The sequence below is a fragment of the Pseudophryne corroboree genome, chromosome 11 (assembly GCF_028390025.1).
Source record: "Pseudophryne corroboree isolate aPseCor3 chromosome 11, aPseCor3.hap2, whole genome shotgun sequence".
In the NCBI taxonomy this organism is placed as follows: domain Eukaryota; kingdom Metazoa; phylum Chordata; class Amphibia; order Anura; family Myobatrachidae; genus Pseudophryne; species Pseudophryne corroboree.
The window spans coordinates 299,867,333-299,887,525 of record NC_086454.1 but is presented as its reverse complement, the minus strand read 5'-3'; the positions used below and the strand labels follow the sequence as shown (position 1 = coordinate 299,887,525).

The following is a 20,193-nucleotide window of genomic DNA, read 5'->3' as shown; positions in this document are numbered from 1 at the left end:
GATTATCAGGGTCCCCCTCCTTCAACAGGGAAGGGGTTACTATTCCACAATGTTTGTGGTACCGAAACCGGACGGTTCGGTGAGACCCATTCTGAATTTAAAATCCTTGAACACTTATATAAAGAAATTCAAGTTCAAAATGGAATCGCTCAGAGCGGTTATTGCAAGCCTGGAAGAGGGGGATTTTATGGTGTCGCTGGACATCAAGGATGCTTACTTGCATGTCCCCATTTACCCACTTCACCAGGAGTACCTCAGGTTTGTGGTACAGGACTGTCATTACCAGTTCCAGACGTTGCCGTTTGACCTGTCCACGGCACTGAGGATATTTACCAAGGTAATGGCCGAAATGATGATACTCCTTCGAAAAAAGGGAGTTATGGTTATCCCGTACTTGGACGATCTCCTCATAAAGGCGAGGTCCAGAGAGCAGTCTCAGGGAAGAAACTTCCAAGGGCTGTGGTCAAGTCTGGAGACTTCTCTACACATAAATATAGTGGAACTAAGGGCCATTTACAACGCCCTGAGTCAAGCAGAGCCCCTGCTTCGAAACCGGCCAGTGCTGATTCAGTCAGACAACATCACGGCGGTCGCCCATGTAAACCGCCAGGGCGGCACAAGAAGCAGGATGGCAATGGCGGAAGCCACAAAGATTCTTCGGTGGGCGGAGAATCACGTGCAAGCACTGTCAGCAGTGTTCATTCCGGGAGTGGACAACTGGGAAGCAGACTTCCTCAGCAGACACGACCTCCACCCGGGAGAGTGGGGACTTCATCAAGAAGTCTTCACACAGATTGCAAAGCGATGGGAACTGCCACAGGTGGACATGATGGCGTCCCGCCTCAACAGAAAGCTTAAAAGATATTGCGCCAGGTCAAGGGACCCTCAGGCGATAGCTGTGGACGCCCTAGTGACACCGTGGGTGTACCAGTCGGTATATGTGTTTCCTCCTCTTCCTCTCATACCCAAGGTACTGAGAATAGTAAGAAAGAGAGGAATAAGAACAATACTCATTGTTACGGATTGGCCAAGAAGGACTTGGTACCCGGAACTGCAAGAAATGCGCACAGAGGACCCATGGCCTCTGCCTCTCAGACAGGACCTGCTGCAACAAGGGCCCTGGCTGCGTTTGACGGCATGGCGGTTGAACGCCGGATCCTAGCGGAAAAAGGCATTCCGGATGAAGTTATTCCTACGCTGATAAAGGCTAGGAAGGACGTGACAGCAAAGCATTATCACCGTATATGGCGAAAATATGTTGCTTGGTGTGAGGCCAGGACGGCCCCTACAGAGGAATTCCAGCTGGGTCGATTCCTGCACTTCCTACAGTCAGGGGTGACTATGGGCCTAAAATTGGGGTCCATGAAGGTCCAGATTTCGGCCCTATCCATTTTCTTTCAAAAAGAACTGGCTTCACTGCCTGAGGTTCAGACGTTTGTTAAGGGAGTGCTGCATATTCAGCCCCCTTTTGTGCCACCAGTGGCACCCTGGGATCTTAACGTTGTGTTGGATTTCCTGAAATTCCACTGGTTCGAGCCACTTAAGACCGTGGAACTAAAGTATCTCACGTGGAAAGTGGTCATGCTGTTGGGCTTAGCATCGGCTAGGCGTGTGTCGGAATTGGCGGCTTTGTCATGTAAAAGCCCATATCTGATCTTCCATATGGACAGGGCAGAATTGAGGATTCGTCCCCAATTTCTCCCAAAGGTGGTATCATCGTTTCATTTGAACCAACCTATTGTGGTGCCTGCGGCTACTCAGGACTTGGAGGACTCCAAGTTGCTGGAGGTAGTCAGGGCTTTGAAAATATATGTTTCCAGAACGGCTGGAGTCAGGAAGACTGACTCGCTGTTTATTGTCAGACTAGGTTTTGTCTGTGTCCCCGGAGGGGGCGCTAGTGGGTCAGTGGAGGTAGGAGGGAGAAAGTGAGGAGGCTGGATTAATTTTCTGCGCATGGGCGCAATGATGTTTATTAACACAAAGTTCACAAAAGGCAGCAGAAATAAACAATAAGGAATGCAATGTCAATGGTACAGCGTGGGAGCTGAAAGTCTATGGTAACAGAGATTATGATAATGGATGAATGATAACTGATGAATGATAACTGATGAAACATGGAACCAGCAGAGATGGTAACATACAGCAAACCTGGTAGCAGAGGCAGAAGACTGGCAATGTTCACAGTGCAGGTGATGAGGCACAGGCAGCAAGCAAGCTGCATCACAGGTGAGGAGATGGAATGCACCTGGAGCGAGTCTCTACTGCTAGGCTGAAGCACACTGAGTTGGTGATTAGTGTGAAGCCTGTAAACAGAAGCAGGTAATGCTGAGGCTTGTAGTTCCACGGAGCTGTAGAGGATACCTGGAGCACAAAGTCACAGGTAGGTAACCAGGAACACGGAGGTATAGGCAGGTAACCAGGAACACGGAGGAACAGGTACCAGATCCAGACACGGGTCGCAGGAGTGACACAAAGTTCAGGATGATCACAGACTGATCCTGCAGCTCCAGATATACCCCCTGATGTGCAGGCATTGGTGGGAGTGAGGAAAGTAGGTGCGGCCAAGCCCTGGATTGGCCGCCGTGCTCTGACCGATGGAGACTGTCATGGCGGCGCCCATGCCGCGGCCCGGCGGGAACGCGGCGTGCTACACGCCAGCTGTCACAGGAGCGCTCCCAAGCCCAGGATGACATCTGAGGGCAGAGGTGCGGATGACAGCAGAACGCAGGGACCCTGGACGGAGTCCGCACCGGCGGACAGATGTGACTGTGGTGAGTCGATTCCTGACATTTATCCTGCATGCACCCAACAAGCTGGGTGCTCCTGCTTCAAAGCAAACTATTGCTCGCTGGATCTGTAGCACGATTCAGCTGGCTCATTCTGCGGCTGGATTGCCGCATCCAAAATCAGTAAAAGCCCATTCCACAAGGAAGGTGGGCTCTTCTTGGGCGGCTGCCCGAGGGGTCTCGGCTTTACAGCTTTGCCGAGCGGCTACTTGGTCGGGTTCAAACACCTTTGCAAAGTTCTACAAGTTTGATACCCTGGCTGAGGAGGACCTTGTGTTTGCTCATTCAGTGCTGCAGAGTCATCCGCACTCTCCCGCCCGTTTGGGAGCTTTGGTATAATCCCCATGGTCCTTACGGAGTTCCCAGCATCCACTAGGACGTCAGAGAAAATAAGAATTTACTCACCGGTAATTCTATTTCTCGTAGTCCGTAGTGGATGCTGGGCGCCCGTCCCAAGTGCGGACTTTCTGCAATACGTGTATATAGTTATTGCTTAAATAAGGGTTATTGTTATGACCCATCCGTTGAGTGAGGCTCAGTTGTTGTTCATACTGTTAACTGGGTAAGGTTATCACAAGTTGTACGGTGTGATTGGTGTGGCTGGTATGAGTCTTACCCTGGATTCCAAAAATCCTTTCCTTGTAATGTCAGCTCTTCCGGGCACAGTTTCCCTAACTGAGGTCTGGAGGAGGGGCATAGAGGGAGGAGCCAGTGCACAGCAGATAGTACCTAATCTTTTCTTTAGAGTGCCCAGTCTCCTGTGGATCCCGTCTATTCCCCATGATCCTTACGGAGTTCCCAGCATCCACTACGGACTACGAGAAATAGAATTACCGGTGAGTAAATTCTTATTTTAAAACATTATGATTTCTGGCGCTTGATATGTTCAAATTATGTGCTGTATGAAATATGTGTTGAATATATCTTTGTGGCATGTCTGTGTAAATGCATATGTTACCATATATTGCGGTGCGCGCTGTGAGTATTTGCAAGTATAGCGACTCATAATGTGTGGAGTCTGTATGTTCTCTCTATGTAATATTTTTGACTTCGACATTCCACCCTTTGGCAGTAAACAATAACTGCCATAAATTATTAACATAAGAAAAATATTTCAGACAATAATCGGTGACCTAGACACACGTATGTATTCATTTTGCAAATCAGACACTTGACTATATTTGGGGAAGACAGGGAGGAGGACGAGACATCCTCTATATGCACTCGGCGGTCACGGGACCACTGGTTGGGTGTGGGACAACATTCAACCTATAGAGTATGCTGGAACAGTGCTTTGGCCTATAATGTCTGATTTGGACTAACATTTCACACATACATGTACCTACGTCTTTGTACACTGATGTTCGGATTCGATTGAGGTTCTGCTGGTTAGAGGGAGAAAACACAAACAAATTGTGAAAGTGACATATAAAATTTTCATGGTATACATTCCTATCATTCCCTAAACATTGTTTCCATTTCTGGAACATTTGCTAGGTCTGTTTCATCATTGAACAAGGGTTATAAGTAGTGTCCTTCCTGGATAACATAAACCTTCGGAGTTCGGGGAGAGCCACTCATAAACCTTTCTTCCACATATATTAATGAGCTCTTTATCTGCTATGTGTGAATAGCCATTGTCTGATTGTTCCTGATTACCTCCCAATTTCCTGAAATTGGTGAGATTTAAACATACCAAGGATTTATCTATGGTACTGGTGGATCTTAAGGCTAGGGGGTCTAGTTATATTATATTCTTTGTCCACCGGTCCCCTCCCCCTTCCGTGTAATTCAAGTACCTCAGCTAACTCTAAAAAAAATATGGCACTAATCCTGCATCTTTTCGTCTTAGAGGTACCTGTGAGCACATCCAACATTCCGTTTGGTTTAAGACCTTACCAACTAGTGAGTGGTACTCACTCAAGGGATGTCTGTCACCTTATTGCTAGACTGACATCTCTGGATGCTCTCATCTTCAAATATGGGGTCACAATAACTACAAAATACAGTATTCCTCAGACAATAGCCTATCACGTTACCTCCGAACTCCGTAACTACTAGACCTTTGATTTTTCTCTGGCTTTAACAAACTGATCGGCTAATCCTGAGATCCTATAAGGAAATCACTCCTTCCTCCAGAACCAGTTTCAGTCCCACACTCGACTCCTCATGAAAAACCTCGCAAAAATAGAATGTCCTGAAAAAAATGCTTGTCAGCGGGAAACAGAGAAAAGAAAAATAGAACAAAACAAATCTTGTCCATAGCAAATAAATTACAACGACTGGTCCTTCTGTAATCCTTTAGCACGCTCTGGTAGTGTTCAACAGTGCCGCCTCTCAGTCTTCACGGAACAGACTCTCTGGTGATACTTTTGTGATCTCACTCCATTTATGAGTTCCTTCCGGACTACCGACTTTCCTGCACTGGGAATCGTGGACCCAAGTCTCTCGGCTACTTTCACTGGGATCGTGCTGTCAACAAAACTTGGTACGGTCCTTCCCACCTGTCTGTTAGGCAACCTGAGTGTAAGAACAATCACACAGTCTCTTGGTTCACAATCAAGACAGTTAGTATTTGGCATACCAGGAATCAAGTTTCAAGTTCTTTCTCATACGTCCTAGAGGATGCTGGGGACTCCAAAAGGACCATGGGGTATAGACGGATCCGCAGGAGCCTGGGCACACTATAAAGACTTAAACTGGGTGTGAACTGGCTCCTCCCTCTATGCCCCTCCTCCAGACCTCAGTTAGACTTTGTGCCCAGGAGTGATGGGTCACACACTAGGGGAGCTCTCCTGAGTTTCTCTGAAAGACTTTATGTAAGGTTTTTTATTTTCAGGCAGACCTGCTGGCTACAGGCTCCCTGCAGCGTGGAAGTGAGGGGAGAGAAGCAGAACCTACTTCTGTGAGTTTCAAGGCTCTGCTTCTCGGCTACTGGACACCATTAGCTCCAGAGGGTTCGATCACTTGGTGCGCCTAGCTGCTTGTTCCCGGAGCTACGCCGTCGCCCCCCTCACAGAAGCCAGAAGAAAGAAGTCGGGTGAGTATTGGAAGAAAAGAAGACTTCAGACGGCAGAAGACTTCAGTAACGGAGGTACAGTGGTAGTGCTGCGCTCCATGCTCCCACACACCAACGCACTCACAGGGTGCAGGGCGCTGGAGGGGGGAGCGCCCTGGGCAGCAGGTTACTAGTCTTCTTAATGTGCAAAATCGTTACCCCCGCCAGCATATTTTACCGATTTCCCCGCCACCGCTTATACGGGTGCAGGGCGGGGGGGCGGGGAGCGCCCTGGGCAGCGAGTTAGTTTATGCTCCGTTTTACTACTCGCGTTGCCGGGGGCTCCGTATGCAGACCCCCGCAGGCGTGTTATAGCGCACTACACACCATTCTTCCCCGTCGGCTGCCATGGGTGCAGGGCGCCGGGGAGTGGGTGGCGCCCTGGGCAGCATAGATATGTGGAGCTTAGAGCTCCCGGGCGCCGCACACGATGACCCGCCATGAGAGCGGCGGGTGCGCGACACGCCGGGGCTCCCACATGCCGATCGGTTGCCTGGGGTGCAGGGCACGCAGGGGGGCGCCCTGAGCAGCATTGATCTGGGTAAATATAGTGTTTTAACCTATATTGATGCTCGTCCTGATTGTGTTCTTTTTAGAAATGCAGGGGGCTATAGCGCGCCGAGAGGGGCGGAGCTTAGCCTCACACCGGAGTCAGCACCATTTTCCCTGATGTCCCCACCAAGCACAAACAAAGTGGGGGACATAGTGTTTGGGTGTTATGTTGCCCCTCTCAGATGTAAAATCTCCCTGTGTTTAAGGTCCCTCGGCTCAATATAGGGTTCTATGTATATTTATATTCGAGCGGGCTTAAAGGGCGCCGGGAAGGGGCGGAGCTTAGCCCTCACAGAGGGGTCAGCGCCATTTTCCTAAGTCCCCCACCGGAACTTGCTGTGTACTAAGAAGGAAGGGGGGCACAGTGTTTTAATGCTATATGGGTGTCATATAGCATTAGGATTGATAATGGACGCAGAATCCTTGTAATACATAAATGCACTGTTTCCCTGTTTGGTTTCCCACTATCGGCTAGTCGACATGTCGACAGGTGTGAGGGCTTTGTCATAAGCTGCTGTGGGAATAACTGTCGGCTTCGCCGGCGCATGGCGGTACTTGATTCTGGAAATTAAGTATTAGAAAATTGGCATTTGTGTACTTAAAACAGTGAACACGCTAAGGGAGACACAGTTGTTGGTGGATGCCCGGCCGGCATCAACGGTAACCTCAGGGGTAAAAAACGTTAATAGGCTGTTCTGCCCTTTTATTTCTAGATATATGTGAAGGGGAGTGTTATCGAAATTGTATTCGTTGCTTCCCTCAGACCCTTCGGGGTTTCCAAGGTTACTATTACTTTTACCCGATTACTGTTCCTGGCTGTCGACATTTACTTAGTTTCTGTCGACTGTAACGTTCCTGGTAGATCCACTTCGGGGGCATGTCAGTACATGGTCGTACACATTCACAACACATTACTGTCTATAGGGACCTGATAGGTCTGGACAATCCACTTGCGTATACGTTATATCTATATGTGTATATATATGTAGATATAGGTTTATATATGCAGGGTTAGGATATATGTGTTTTATTGTGTATTATATGAGGTATATCCAGGAATGCTGAAATAATGCTATTCTTATCATGTGCTGGTTACTCTGTTGATTAAGCTCTAGATTGGCCGTGAAGTGTTGGATTGGACCCTCTCAAAAAATCCGAATATTATTCTCTTCACAACGCGGAGAGTAAATCACGACAGTCTACTCCTGGTCGACGCAGAGCCCGGTCGCAAAGGATCATACACAGGCAGCTAAGTGAAATTTTATTTCTATACTTTGACCTTATTTGCACTGTATACACTTGAGGGAGTGTGGTGTTCGGGTAGACATCCGACAAAATTACCCTACCCAGAGTGGGTAGGCGTGCCGCCTATGTTTATTCTACTGTATAACGTTACAGCAGGCTGCCACGTGACAGCAGGAGGTGTGACCGGAAAAATGCGGAGGATGTCTCCGGGAGAGGCTGGTGGCAGGTATACAGCTGTTTGGTGTGGCCTATGGCCAGTCAATCTCGGCGGATACCACTGGTAAGTCTATCTTCGTGAGTTAGCCTCCTTCGCAACGGTTGGTGATGCATTATTTTGTGGGATGCAGTCGTTTTTACCGGTTCGATGACGCTCTTTTTTCCTTTTCTGTGCAGACAATGGAAGGTGAAAAGGTAAGAGTTCTGCAGCCTTGTTAGGTTAGCAGAAGTGGATGTCGTTTTCTGTTTCCACTACATCCATCACTTGTCGCTGAGTCTATCTGGCTGGTCTCCACTCCGGTGACCACTGGTCTACTAATTTTCAGTTAGTCCGGAAATAGACTAGGACCTGTGAGTTATTTATAGAAGCCAAAGGAGAACACTCTGACTTACGGTGGTTTCCCCTTACTGTTTTTCTAATAAATCTTGCCTTTCCCCTCTGGAAGGGGAGGTAGTGCGCGACGCCATACGGAGGTGCGTCAGGTTAAGGACATTGTCTTGTTGTCCCTGTATACGGGTGCAAATCGTTGTTTCTCCCTGACTGTTCTTCGGCACAGGGATTGGCTGTTGTTCCCAACGACGCAGAGGTCAAAAGTGGGTTTCAGAGAAGATACTGACCGGTTAAGTTTCGGTGTTTTTCCTGTGGAAAGAGGTCTGAGGATCCAGGGTTGGATCGGTTTTGAGATGACACCTCATCAATATGTTCCGTTAATAAGACAGATGGGTGCGGCCTAGGTGAGCAGGTCTAATACCAGAGCGGTTTTCATGGGACCAGTTGAAATGCGGTTCGGGTCTCACCGGCGCATGAACCGGATTATAATCCAAACGGCCAGGACAGCACTCCTGTGGTGTCTGCTCGGTTCTTTTCTTCTAGAGAAATGAAGGTTAGGGATTCAGGTTTAGATCCTGGTGTCCGTGCGTACAGATCTCTGCAGCTGGGGAGCAGTCCGTGGCAGGGGACGTATTTCCAGAGGATAAGGTCAAGTTGGGAAACTTGTCTGCTGTAAGCTTTCTTGAATTAAGAACGATTTTACACGAACGTATTCTTCGTGTTCTGCCCGTGTTAGTTCTGCCAGACGACTTGTCAGCAGTGGCGTAAGTAAGCCGCTATGGTGGAACAAGGAGCAAAGCGGCAATGGCGGAGGATGCACAGTTTACAGTTAAGTGGGAAGTCTGGTAAACGCTATATTAGCAGTCTTCGTTCTGGAGGTAAACGACAGAGAAATAGATTCCCTCAGCGGGCACGATATCCAGCAGGGAAAATTCGGTCATCATCGAGAAGCTTTCCCAGACGTGACAAGTCTTTGAGGAGTGTCACAATTGGTCAGCTTGGCGTCTCGTTTCAACGAGGGGCCTCAAGGAGATTGGTCCAGGTCAAAGGACATTCAAGATATAACAGTGGACATCTGTCACAACTGAGGGCCTGAGCTGACGGGAGGCAGCCTCAGTTGTAGGGGCTGAGATGTAACGGAACCTGGGAGGTTGTATCAGACCCCTAGACATGTAAGTAACATGTAGAATAACTGCCCGAAGGCGTGGCCACGACAACCAGGATAAAAGTCAATGATGTTTATTATGACAAACTCCGTAACACAGCAGCAGTAAAAGGAAACATAAAAGTCAACAGAGGATAAATACAATTCCTGGGTACTACAGGGTGGCAAGGGCCACAGGCACTGGTAGTGTGAGACAGTTCTTATAATCTTCTAGTTGGAAAGTCCTTACCAGGCCTGACTGTAGCAATGGAGAGAACCCAGGATCGTACCAGCTGATGTTCCAGGAAAGGCTGGGCTGCTGAAGGTAAAACGGCTGCTGTGGATACTGGCTGGAACCAGACTGTTGTTGGTACGGAGTGGATACTGGCTGGAACCAGTTAAATAATAAACGAACTTGAGAGCGATGAAATAATAATGAAGTTTGGAGTTTGAGAGCGGTGAAATAATAATACCGGTGGAGAGTGGTAAACTGCAGAAAAGGACACCGGCCCTTTAAGAGAAGCTATACACTGCTGGAAGCTGGGCTGGAAGCAGGTGATTGTTTGAGAGCGGTGAAATAATAATACCGGTGGAGAGTGGTAAACTGCAGAAAGGACACCGGCCCTTTAAGAGAAGCTGTACACTGCTGGAAGCTGGGCTGGAAGCAGGGGATTGTTGTAGCTGGAAACAGGTGAGTCCAGAATGGATCGGAGAGTCAGGCTACACCGCAGATGGAATGCTGGTGCGGGTCTCTATAGCAGAAGTCTGGAGACAGGAGCTGGAACCTGGAAGACAACCACAGGAGAGAGACAAACTGGAACTAGGTTAGACAACCAAAGCACTGACGCCTTCCTTGCTCAGGCACAGCTTACTTATACCTGCAGCAAGGAAGGGGTTGGCTAGGCAATTATGCAAATCAACAATACAGACAGCAGATTGGTGGAAATGCTCAGATGACAAAATCCAAGATGGCTGCGCCCATGCAGACACTTGGAGGGAAGTTTGGTTTGTAATCCATGTGAGAATTGAAACAGTAATGGCGACGCCGGCCACAGGAGACAGGAGACGCCAGACTGACAAGCGCACATTTAACCACGCGGGCACAGCGGAGGCCGCGGCTGATGAAATCACCACTCTGACATTCTGCATGTGGAAACTCAGGAACAGCGGGATCCGGTCCTGGAACGCTGAGCCAGCCTTAGGAGGCCTCTGAAGGGTAAGTAATGGCGTCCAGATACCCGGATCGTGACAGCACCCCCCCCTTTAGGAGTGGCCCCAGGACACTTCTTAGGCTTTAAAGGAAACTTTGCGTGGAAATTTCGGACCAAGGCAGGAGCATGGACGTCTGAGGCATTGGTCCAAGAGCGTTCTTCAGGACCATAGCTCTTCCAGTCAATGAGGTATTGTAACTGACCGTAACGGAAACGTGAGTCCAAAATCTTGGCCACCTCGTACTCGACTCCCCGTTGAGTCTGAACTTTGGGGGCAGGAGGAAGTGCGGAATGAAACCGATTCAGGATCAGCGGTTTCAACAAAGAAACATGAAATGTCCTGGGTATTTTCAAGAAGGATGGTAACTGTAACCTGTAGGCAACAGGATTGATGACTTGTTCAATCTTGAAGGGTCCGATGTAGCGAGGTGCAAATTTCATGCTGGGAACGCTCAACCTCAAATTCTTTGTGGACAGCCACACACGATCACCCACCTTGAGAGCAGGAACCGCTCTACGCTTCCTATCGGCAAACTTCTTATACCTGAATGAGGCTTTAAGCAGGGCTGCGCGGACGTTCCTCCAGTTATTTGAAAACTGACGCAAGGTGACATCCACTGCTGGAACAGAAGTTGCGGGAAGCGGTTGGAATTCTGGGACTTTAGGGTGGAATCCATAATTAATGAAGAATGGTGTAGAAGAAGATGAGGAATGGTATTGATTGTTGTGGCTGAACTCGGCCCAAGGAAGGAGTTGAACCCAGTCATCTTGAGAGGAAGACACATATATACGGAGGAAGGCCTCCAAGTCCTGATTCACCCTCTCGGTTTGACCATTGGTCTGAGGATGGTAAGCCGTGGAAAACTTTAACTTGACTTGGAGGGCTTGACACAAACTTCGCCAAAATTTGGCTACAAATTGTACTCCACGATCCGAGATGATCTCTTCAGGAAGACCGTGAAGTCAGAAGATCTCTTGTATAAACACTTGAGCCAACTTGGAAGCTGACGGAAGACCGGTGAGAGGGATGAAATGTGCCATCTTGGTGAACCGGTCAACTACCACCCAGATGGTATTAAACTTGTTGCAGATAGGTAGATCGGAAACAAAGTCCATCGACAAATGGGTCCAAGGTCGACGGGGAACAGATAATGGAACCAGTTGCCCCGCAGGCGACTGGCGGGAGACTTTGTGTTGGGCACACTTTGGGCAGGAGGCAATAAATTCCATAACGTCCTTCTTTAGAGTTGGCCACCAGTAGGACCTAGAAATAAATTCAAGGGTTTTCTGAATGCCTGTATGTCCAGCAAAATGGGAAGCATGGGCCCAATGCATGAGCTTCTTCCTTAGAACTGGCTTAACAAAACTTTTCCCTGGTGGAGGCGTAGAGTCCATCCCTACCGTGGAGAATGCCAACGGATTAATAATAGGATGCTTGTCTGCAGACTCGGACTCATTTTCTTGCTCCCATGAGCGGGAAAGGGCATCGGCCTTACGATTCTGAGAACCCGGACAGAACTGGAGTTTAAAGTCAAACCTAGAGAAGAAAAGTGCCCATCTGGCCTGACGAGGATTCAGACATTGTGCGCCTTTGAGATATAAAAGATTTTTGTGGTCGGTAAGTATGGTGATTGAGTGGGAAGCTCCCTCCAACAGGTATCTCCACTCCTCCAGAGCGAGCTTGATGGCTAGCAACTCCTGATCGCCAATGGCATAGTTGCGCTCAGCTGGGAAGAACTTCCGGGAGAAGAAACTGCAAGGATGTAGATGTCCATCTTTGGCCCTCTGGGATAACACTGCTCCTACTCCAACGGAGGAGGCATCTACCTCTAAGATAAAAGGAGAGTCGGTGTCGGGCTGTTTCAGAACTGGTGCAGAGATGAACCGTTGCTTCAGAAGGTGAAAGGCCTGTGTAGCTTCCTCGGACCACTTGGACGGATTAGCACCTTTCTTGGTTAATGCAGTGATAGGCGCCACAATGGTGGAAAAGTTTCGTATAAATTTTCTATAATAATTGGCGAACCCTAAGAACCTCTGGACCCCTTTGAGGCTTAAGGGTATAGGCCAATTCTGGATTGCTTGGAGTTTCTCAGGATCCATCTCTAGTCCGGAACCGGACACAATGTAACCTAGAAACGGAATGGTTTTAACTTCAAACACACACTTCTCCAATTTACAATAGAGGTGATTGACACGGAGACGGGAAAGAACCTCTTTTACCCAGAAACGATGATCTTCGAGATTATTAGCAAAGATGAGGATGTCGTCTAGATAAACCACGACATGGCGGTACAAGATGTCCCTGAAAATCTCATTCACGAAGTGCTGGAAGACTGCTGGAGCGTTGCTCAATCCGAAGGGCATGACGAGGTACTCATAATGTCCGTCACGGGTGTTAAAGGCGGTCTTCCACTCGTCACCCTCACGGATTCGGATGAGATTGTAGGCACCCCTCAAGTCCAGCTTTGTGAAAATAGTTGCACCACTAACTCTATCAAAGAGCTCGGTAATCAGGGGTAAAGGGTATCGGTTCTTGACGGTAATGTCGTTCAGACCTCTGTAGTCGATGCACGGACGCAGACCACCGTCTTTCTTCTTAACGAAGAAGAAGCCTGCGCCGGCTGGAGAAGAAGATGGTCGGATGAAACCCTTCGCCAGGTTCTCTTTGATGTACTCTTCCATGGAGTGTGTCTCAGGCAGAGACAACGGATAAGTTCGGCCTCGCGGTGGAACCTTCCCTGGAATGAGGTCGATTGGGCAGTCCCATTCTCTATGAGGAGGAAGGATATCAGCAGAGGCTTTACTGAACACGTCCGTGAAGTCTTGATATGGAGGAGGCGGAACATCAGATGACCTGGGGAAGGAAGAACAAACAGGAAGAACTTTGGCTAAACAAGTCTCAGCACAGGAGGGACCCCATGCCAGTATTTGCGTAGTCGTCCAGTCAATTGATGGGTTGTGGAGACGGAGCCATGGAAGGCCTAAAACCACTGGATGTGTGGCTCTTGGAATCACTAAAAAAGAAATATACTCAGAATGAAGAACTCCCACTCTCAGACGAACTGGAAGAGTCCTTAAGGAAATGACTGCGTCAAAAATCTTGCTGCCATCCACGGCAGTCAAAGAGATGGACGAGGACAGTCTCTCGGTGGGTAGGGACCACCGTTTAACATAAGCTTCGGTTATGAAATTCCCAGCTGCTCCGGAATCAAGGAGGGCAATGACGTTCCTGTAACGTTGAGCAATTTGGAGCGACACTGGGAGGTTACAGTCATGAGGAGATGGAGAGGAGATCATTACTCCTAGCCGGCCCTCTCCTTGGCGAGCTAGGATCTGGAGTTTCCCGGATGTTTGGGACAGGCATTGATAGTGTGCGACGGAACTGCACAGTAGAGACAGAGAGACTCAGAGAGACGTCTTCGGCGCTCAGCGGGAGATAGACGGGAACGACTAATTTGCATAGGCTCATCCTTGGATGGAGATGGTTGACGAGGAGGAGGAGCAGAAGATTTAGGAGTAGATGATCTTCCTCGCTCAGTTGCTCTCTCTCTGAAACGTAGATCAACCTTCGTGCAAAGAGAAATTAGCTCATCCAACTTAGAGGGCAAGTCTCTGGTAGCTAACTCATCCTTGATGCGTTCTGATAAGCCATGCCAGAATGCAGCATACAGGGCCTCGTCGTTCCATGCCAGTTCGGATGCCAGGATTTTAAACTGTATAAGATACTGTCCCACAGTACGTGTTCCCTGGCGTAAACGGAGAATCTCAGATGAAGCAGATGTTATCCGGCCTGGCTCGTCGAAGATGCGCCTGAATGTAGCTACAAAGTCAGTATAGGAGGATAGCAGGGGATCAGACTTCTCCCATAAAGGTGATGCCCAGTCAAGGGCTGAGCCACTGAGAAGGGAGATGATATAGGCAATTTTGGTACGGTCACTGAAGAAATTGCCAGGTAGAAGCTCAAAGTGGATTTCACATTGATTGAGAAATCCCCTGCAGAACCTTGGAGATCCATCAAATTTTGCTGGCGTTGGAAGATGAAGATGTGGACTGGAAATGGGTAAGGTGGGTGGGGTTACAGCTGGTGTCACTGTAGTGGACGCACCGGACGTGCCAGGTCCACGGAGAGTCGTTTGAATCCCATCCAGCCGTGTAGAGAGATCCTGGAGACAGCGGATGATGTGGCCCTGTGCAGCCTCCTGATGTTCAAGTCGGGCTGCCAGTTCTTGCATTGGCCTGGCCGCTTGATCCTGGTCTCCGGCTGGATTCATTAGGTCAGTGCTTACTGTCACAACTGAGGGCCTGAGCTGACGGGAGGCAGCCTCAGTTGTAGGGGCTGAGATGTAACGGAACCTGGGAGGTTGTATCAGACCCCTAGACATGTAAGTAACATGTAGAATAACTGCCCGAAGGCGTGACCACGACAACCAGGATAAAAGTCAATGATGTTTATTATGACAAACTCCGTAACACAGCAGCAGTAAAAGGAAACATAAAAGTCAACAGAGGATAAATACAATTCCTGGGTACTACAGGGTGGCAAGGGCCACAGGCACTGGTAGTGTGAGACAGTTCTTATAATCTTCTAGTTGGAAAGTCCTTACCAGGCCTGACTGTAGCAATGGAGAGAACCCAGGATCGTACCAGCTGATGTTCCAGGAAAGGCTGGGCTGCTGAAGGTAAAACGGCTGCTGTGGATACTGGCTGGAACCAGACTGTTGTTGGTACGGAGTGGATACTGGCTGGAACCAGTTAAATAATAAACGAACTTGAGAGCGATGAAATAATAATGAAGTTTGGAGTTTGAGAGCGGTGAAATAATAATACCGGTGGAGAGTGGTAAACTGCAGAAAAGGACACCGGCCCTTTAAGAGAAGCTATACACTGCTGGAAGCTGGGCTGGAAGCAGGTGATTGTTTGAGAGCGGTGAAATAATAATACCGGTGGAGAGTGGTAAACTGCAGAAAGGACACCGGCCCTTTAAGAGAAGCTGTACACTGCTGGAAGCTGGGCTGGAAGCAGGGGATTGTTGTAGCTGGAAACAGGTGAGTCCAGAATGGATCGGAGAGTCAGGCTACACCGCAGATGGAATGCTGGTGCGGGTCTCTATAGCAGAAGTCTGGAGACAGGAGCTGGAACCTGGAAGACAACCACAGGAGAGAGACAAACTGGAACTAGGTTAGACAACCAAAGCACTGACGCCTTCCTTGCTCAGGCACAGCTTACTTATACCTGCAGCAAGGAAGGGGTTGGCTAGGCAATTATGCAAATCAACAATACAGACAGCAGATTGGTGGAAATGCTCAGATGACAAAATCCAAGATGGCTGCGCCCATGCAGACACTTGGAGGGAAGTTTGGTTTGTAATCCATGTGAGAATTGAAACAGTAATGGCGACGCCGGCCACAGGAGACAGGAGACGCCAGACTGACAAGCGCACATTTAACCACGCGGGCACAGCGGAGGCCGCGGCTGATGAAATCACCACTCTGACATTCTGCATGTGGAAACTCAGGAACAGCGGGATCCGGTCCTGGAACGCTGAGCCAGCCTTAGGAGGCCTCTGAAGGGTAAGTAATGGCGTCCAGATACCCGGATCGTGACAACATCCTCGTGACACCGGGGGTGTTTTTAGTCGGTCTATGTGGCCTCTCCGCTTTCACTTTTCTTACAGTGGTAAGCGTAAGATGATCAAAGGTTCCGGTGATTCTCTTGAATCCGGTCTAGCCATCGAAGGTTGGCTATCCAGTTTTTCATGGTTTACTCATAGAAGATTACTGCCTTCTTCCTCTACGTGAGGTAATGTTAAACAAGATCAGTGCGTGTATCCGGGATTACCGCGGCTGCGTCTGACGGCGCGGCGGTTGAATGCCATATCCTAAGCCGAATGTGTGTTCCCAGGGAAGTTGTTGCCTCAATTCTTCAGGCTAGGAAAGATCTGACGGCAAAGCGTTACTACCGTAGTTGGAGTAATTATGTGTCTCGGTGTGTATCCAGGAAGGCTCCTATGGAGAGCTTTCAGCTAGGTAGTACTTATCCGTACGTTACAAGCCAGTGGAGGCAAGCCTAATAAGTTTCTTTACAAAATTTCTCTCTTGGAACGTGGTCAGACTATTGGCTTAGACGGCCGCAAGGCGGGTGTCGGAAGTGGTGTTTTTGTCTCACAAAAGCCTTGTTTGATATTTCAGGTGGATAGAGAGGAATTGAGTACTCGGTTGGTAGTTCTACCAAGAGTGGTTTCTGGGTTTCGCTGAAATCGGCCTCTTTTGTTCCCGGTGGCTATTTAGGCTTTCGCTGATTCGAATTCCCTAGGTCTGGCCGGGGATTTGAGCATGTAGGTAGTCAATTTGGCTCAGTTTGGAGAAACAGAGGCTCTGTTTGTCTGGTATCTTCCCAGCATGGTTTGGGAGACTGCGTTATGCAGTCTGTTACGCGCTGAATCTGTGAGGTTTGGCATGTTCATTCTACGGCTGAATTGCCGTTACCGAAGTCGGTGGAGGTCCATTCTTTTGGGAAGATGGGTTTTTCTTGGGCGGATGCCCGAGGAGTATCAGCGGCTCAACTTTGCCGAGCGTTTTCTTGGTCGGGATCAAACTCTTTTGTTATGCTCTACAAGTTTGATACCCTGATTTCTGGGGACCTTATGGTTGCTCATTCGGTGCTGCAGAGTCCGCACTCTCCTGCCCGTTTTGGAGCTTTGGTATACACCCCATGGTCCTTTTGGAGTCCCCAACATCCTCTAGGACGTATGAGAAAATAGGATTTTGGTACCTACCGGTAAATCCTTTTCTCTTAGTCCGTAGAGGATGCTGGGCGCCCGTCCCAGTGCGTACTGTGTCTGCAGTTATTGTTTTTGGTTGCACCCTGGGGGTGTGTCTTCTCGGTCTGGCGGTTGCTACCGTTGTTCATGACATGGCGTGCGGGGTCTTATTTTTGCTTATGTGGACACAATGGTTGTGTTACATATTCTCTCAGCATGTGGCTGTGTTTTGTTCCTACCGTTGGCTGATATTCTACTGAATGCCACGTCTACGGTGTGTTTGAGGTGTGAGCTGGTTTAACACTCACCGGGTTATAACAATAAATTCTTTCCTCGAAATTGTCCATCTCTCCTGGGCACAGTTTTCTAACTGAGGTCTGGAGGAGGGGCATAGAGGGAGGAGCCAGTTCACACCCAGTTTAAGTCTTTATAGTGTGCCCAGGCTCCTGCGGATCCGTCTATACCCCATGGTCCTTTTGTAGTCCCCAGCATCCTCTACAAACTAAGAGAAAAGGATTTACCGGTAGGTACCAAAATCCTATTCTTGTCAAGTTCTCAAATGCTGGCTCATCTCGATAAGGTACTGTACTGTCACCTCATTGGTGTATTTCTGATTATTGTGCCGATCAATCATGACATGAGGTTGTCTTCCAAAAAAACTAAAAATTTCGAAGATGGTGATTCGTTAAGTGAAGATCTGGGAGTGGTTCCGATGCTACATAATACTAGTGGCAGTGTCTATGACCACAATAGTCCAGTATCACTTTGCTCCTACTCCTAGGTGTACCATTATCCACACACAAATTTCTGCACAATTTTTCTTTGCGGTAAACACAGCAGCATCCGTGGCGGCAGGAAATGCCTCTACCAAGTTTGAGAAAACATCAGTGCACACCAATACATAACAATAATTCCTAAAGGGTGTTAACTGTACGAAGTCGATTTGTATTACCTGAAAAGGTCCGTCTGCAGGAGGGATATGGGATGGCTCTGTTGGTATTGCCTTACCAATATTCTTCCTCAAGCAAGTAAGACATGTCATTGCTTTCTTACCTGCATGAGAAGAGAAACCCGGTGCACTCCAGTAGGCTCTTACCAGCTTGCACATACCTTCTTTACCTAGATGAGTCAGACCGTGTGCCGCCTCAGCTAGGCTTGGGAGATATGCTCTGGGGGCCACTGGCTTACCGTGTCCATCTGTCCAAAGTTCTGAGGACTCCTGACTATATCCCTTCGCCTTCCAGACCTCCTTTTCCTGTAGGGAACACAAATTTGTATCTTAATTTAACTGTTGTGTGTTTCCAATGTAGAGTACCATGAGCATAACTCAAAAAAAAGAAAAGAAAAAAAAAAACATCTCTAGGGGAGAGAAAGAGGAGGAAAATATCAGGTCTGCGTTCACCAACTGGCATATCAGTGTCTATACAAAATTTCCCTTCACCAGTATTCTCATCCTTCCTACTAGTAGTCTCATCCTTCCTCCACCCTTTGTGCATGATAAGGCACACTGCAGTAATACTGGTGTTATCGTGCTGGTGAGATATACTGGGTTCGGGCAGAACTCTGAAGGACCAATAAGGCATGTAGTGTTTGAACTGTAATCAGGTCCATGTATTGTACCACCCTGTGTGAATGCAAAAGATGAAGAGGAAACTGTGAAGAAACAGAATAGAGGTTGGTGACAGATGAGTTTGTAGAGGGGGAGAAGATTTTATTAAAATGACAACTGGATTGAGCACTACGGGGAATTGATTCTCAACTATCTTGTTTATCCCCCTTCGATCCTGCACTAGCCTGTAACCCAGGGGTGGGGAACCTTTTTTCTACCGAGGGCCATTTGGATATTTATAAAATCCTTCGGGGGCCATACAAGTCTGCCCCCGCGCGCACCAAAAAAATGGGTGTGGCCAGTTAAAATGGGACGTGATACACATATGCCCCCAATAGTGCAGTGCCAGATCCACAATTGCCCCCAATAGTGCAGTGCCAGATCCACAATTGCCCCCACAGTGCCAGATCAACAATTGCCCCCACAGTGCCAGGTATACAAATGCCCCCACAGTGCCAGGTATACAAATGCCCCCACAGTGCCAGGTATACAGATGCCTCCACAGTGCCAGGTATACAAATGCCCCCACAGTGCCAGGTATACAAATGCCCCCACAGTGCCAGGTATACAGATGTCCACACAGTGCCAGGTATACAGATGCCCCCACAGTGCCAGGTATACAAATGCCCCTCACAGTGCCAGGTATACGGATGTCCCCACAGTGCCAGGTATACAGATGCCCCCCACAGTGCCAGGTATACAGATTAGAGATGAGCGCCTGAAATTTTTCGGGTTTTGGTTTTGGGTTCGGTTCCGCGGCCGTGTTTTGGGTTCGACCGCGTTTTGGCAAAACCTCACAGAATTTTTTTTGTCGGATTCGGGTGTGTTTTGGATTCGGGTGTTTTTTTCAAAAAACCCTAAAAAACAGCTTAAATCATAGAATTTGGGGGTCATTTTGATCCCAAAGTATTATTAACCTCAAAAACCATAATTTCCACTCATTTTCAGTCTATTCTGAATACCTCACACCTCACAATATTATTTTTAGTCCTAAAATTTGCACCGAGGTCGCTGTGTGAGTAAGATAAGCGACCCTAGTGGCCGACACAAACACCGGGCCCATCTAGGAGTGGCACTGCAGTGTCACGCAGGATGTCCCTTCCAAAAAACCCTCCCCAAACAGCACATGACGCAAAGAAAAAAAGAGGCGCAATGAGGTAGCTGTGTGAGTAAGATTAGCGACCCTAGTGGCCGACACAAACACCGGGCCCATCTAGGAGTGGCACTGCAGTGTCACGCAGGATGTCCCTTCCAAAAAACCCTCCCCAAACAGCACATGAC

General features: G+C 48.5%; 1 protein-coding gene across 1 annotated transcript in view; it reads left to right on the top strand.

Annotated features, from left to right (window-relative positions):
• The window catches only part of LOC134969515 (copine-7-like), a 600,833-nt gene that overhangs the window by 79,196 nt on the left and 501,444 nt on the right, over window positions 1-20,193 (top strand). The gene's annotated exons all lie outside the window — the stretch shown is intronic.